The following is a 3,007-nucleotide window of genomic DNA, read 5'->3' as shown; positions in this document are numbered from 1 at the left end:
GAGACCAGTCTGGGCTACAAAATGAGCTCAAGGCCAGCCTGAACTGCATAGTGAGACCCTGTCTCAAAAAGACCAAAAAAAAAAAATATATATATATATTATACACACACCACTGATTGAGATAGTAACTTGATTCAATCCTTATGTTCACTCTGACAGCTAAGAGCAAATCATATATTCCTGATTTCCCATCCAGTGCTCAATAATGCCAGACTGTTCCCTAATGCGGGTGGGGCGCTGAAAGAGCACTGAGCTCATTTTCAATCCCTGAAGATTTCTATTGGTATAGGCCCACAGAATTATTGGCTGAAGCACAGTTCCAAGGAGAGGGACTATAAAGTGTTGCACAGGTATGTCACTGACAAACCAAATTTCTGCATCTGAATTCTGTGTTATAGGATCAAATGGAGAAATAATCTCCAAAAATGCGGAAACAAAATAAAACAAGAACCCAAGTGTCCACTACCCAGATTTATAAACCTGTAATCTAGCACTCAGGAGGAACACCATGAGCTCAAGGCCAGCCTGGGCTACCCAGTGAATTCCAGGCCAACCTGGAATACACATAAGATTGTGTCTCAAAACAAAACAAAACAAAAAAAAACACAAACCCAAACAAACAAATCAAGATACAGGAAACAAAACAAAGCCAGTAATCCCAGTACTCTGAGAAGATGAGACCAGAGGATCTCAAATTCAGTACATCAAGCCTGGCCTTGGGTCAGGAATAGCAGCATCAATGGCATCTTGTTCGGCTGGCAAAATCTCGGGTGGAACCTACACCTAACTGGATTAGATGGTGGGGAGCACACTAATGACTGAACAAGCCCTTCGGCGAGTCTGATGTTCCTCAAAGTTGAAGAATCACTGCCATCACTTGGACTCAACCGTGAAGTCTATCTTCCTGCTTGGCAGCTATAATCATCTATTAGTAAATCTCATCTAAGGAGTGCAGATTCCCACCCTGAGAAAAACAGTAGTTAGTTCATCTTTTTTTCACCTTGTATGTAAGTTTCCCGTATGGTAACAGCAAGCCTAGTTTCCCAACCCTAAATGACTGGATGCTACTTCTTCCTTCCTTCCCTTCCTCTCTCCTTCCTTTCTGCCTACTACTGAGGATTGAACCCAGGGTTTTGCACATGCCAGGCAAGAACTCTACCACTAAGCAATATACCCAGCCCTTTTAAAGTCTGAGACAGGGAGTCATTAAATTGCTCTGTTTGGCCTTAAATTTACGATCCTTCTACTTCAGCCTCCCAAGTAGCTGCAGGTTACAGGCATGTGCCACTGTGCATGGCAACATGCCTTCTCCAAAAGCCTGAGACACAAGCTATAGCAACTCCAATCCTTACATGGCATCAGAGGGCCCAGAGACTGAGAACTCCACTGTGTCTGGTCTTTTTGTTCCATGTAATTTTGTTCTGCATAGAAAAGTAGCAAGGAAAATCCGTTTTAGAATCAAATCATGGGAATAAGTGGGATGTGGTGGCATGGCTGTAGTCCAAGCTACCCAAGATGCTGAGGCAGGAGGATCACTTGAGCCCAAGAGTTCCGGGCCAGTCTGGGCCACATAGGGAGATCCTGTCTCAAAAGCAAACAAATCCAAGGGAACAGATGTTATCAGGAAGCTCTTTTATTTGCATGCACAGATAATATTTGCTCCCAATCTCTACACATCTGAAGGCACTGGAGAGCTGCTTACTTGGCAGTTATGGTGCAAGTGAGCCCACAGGCTCCAAGTTAATTATGCTATTGCTACCAGTTATATGAACAGAAGACCTCCATGCACCAGCGAAATAGTAAAACAATGTTGTAAAAGCTAGTTTTAATTTTTTAGGCAGTATTTTTAACATCGCACATAGATATGATAGCAAGTGTAACTAACAGTAAATGATACAGATTTGAGAAAGTAAAATAAAGTCAAAGATTACTGAAAAAAATGAACACAGGGCACATGAGTCCATTTTTATGCATTGAGTCTACACTATTTCATACTGTACTGTTCCATACTGGCTAATGATGGGTTCTGGGTTCTTATACAAGACAAGAAACAAGCCAGGCGTGGTGGCGTACACCTGTAATCCCAGCACTTGGGAGGTGGAGGTTTGTCACGAGTTCAAAACCAGCCTGGGCTACAAAGTGAGCTCAAGGCCAGCCTGAACTGCATAGCGAGACTCTTGTCTCAAAAAGACCCAAAAAAAAAAAAAAAAAAAAGAAAAAAAAAAAAAGAGAGAGATAAGAAACATCACTGTGACTGATTAATTGGTTCCTTGGACAAGAAATACTCAGGAAGACCAGGATTACTCACGTGATATCCCTTCGCTGATAGCAGCCCTGAAGCAGACAGGCAATCAGGTCACTGATGAACTCCACATCATCTCTGTGGAGAGCTGCCTCTAACTCCTAAAAGAGGGGAGGCGAGAGAGAGACAGAGATCAGTCACAGATGCTTCTTCAAATCCATCTGTTCCCTCTCTACCACCTACATGGTACAGGCCCCACGTAACCCAATGATTCATGATCCTCAGCTCTGCCTTCCTTCCACACTGCTGCTACAAAAGGAACAAAGTTCAGCTTTTTGGTTTTGTTTCTTCTTCTTTTTTTTTTTTTTTTTCCCGTACAGGGAACTGAACTCACTACCTTGCGCTTGCCAGGCAGGCACTGTGCTGCTGAGCTATCTCCCAGCACGCTTTTTGGTTTTCCTTGGGGTTCATCTCTCTCATTGTTCTTTACCAGGCCACATTCTTTTATCTGCATACTGGAAGCTACGTGCATATTGCTTTATTTGTAAACTGATGCTAACTGCATTATCAAAGAGCTTAACTAAGATAAATATGCTGTATTGTATTCTGTTTTAGTGGCAAAGAGAATATGGGAGCATCGTGTAACTGTGAAGTATTCTTCATTTACTCAACAGTTTCAACAGATTAAACCACCTCCAAGGCATTTAAAGAACTAAACATCATTGGTAAAAGCAATATGGTAATTTTTATTTTGAGGACCCTACA

General features: G+C 42.3%; 1 protein-coding gene across 2 annotated transcripts in view; it reads right to left on the bottom strand.

Annotated features, from left to right (window-relative positions):
• The window catches only part of Cecr2 (cat eye syndrome chromosome region, candidate 2), a 61,701-nt gene extending 59,302 nt beyond the window's left edge, over positions 1-2,399 (bottom strand). For both annotated transcript variants that reach the window (XM_013520243.1, XM_013520244.1), the window contains exon 1: positions 2,309-2,399. The gene's annotated coding sequence lies outside the window, so the exon portion shown is untranslated. The remainder of the gene's footprint in view (positions 1-2,308) is intronic.
• Positions 2,400-3,007: the final 608 nt, after the last annotated feature.

This window comes from Chinchilla lanigera, unplaced genomic scaffold (assembly GCF_000276665.1).
Source record: "Chinchilla lanigera isolate Chin_1 unplaced genomic scaffold, ChiLan1.0 scaffold00053, whole genome shotgun sequence".
Taxonomy (NCBI): domain Eukaryota; kingdom Metazoa; phylum Chordata; class Mammalia; order Rodentia; family Chinchillidae; genus Chinchilla; species Chinchilla lanigera.
Note: the sequence above shows the minus strand (reverse complement) of the source record. Positions and strands in the feature narration are given on the sequence as shown.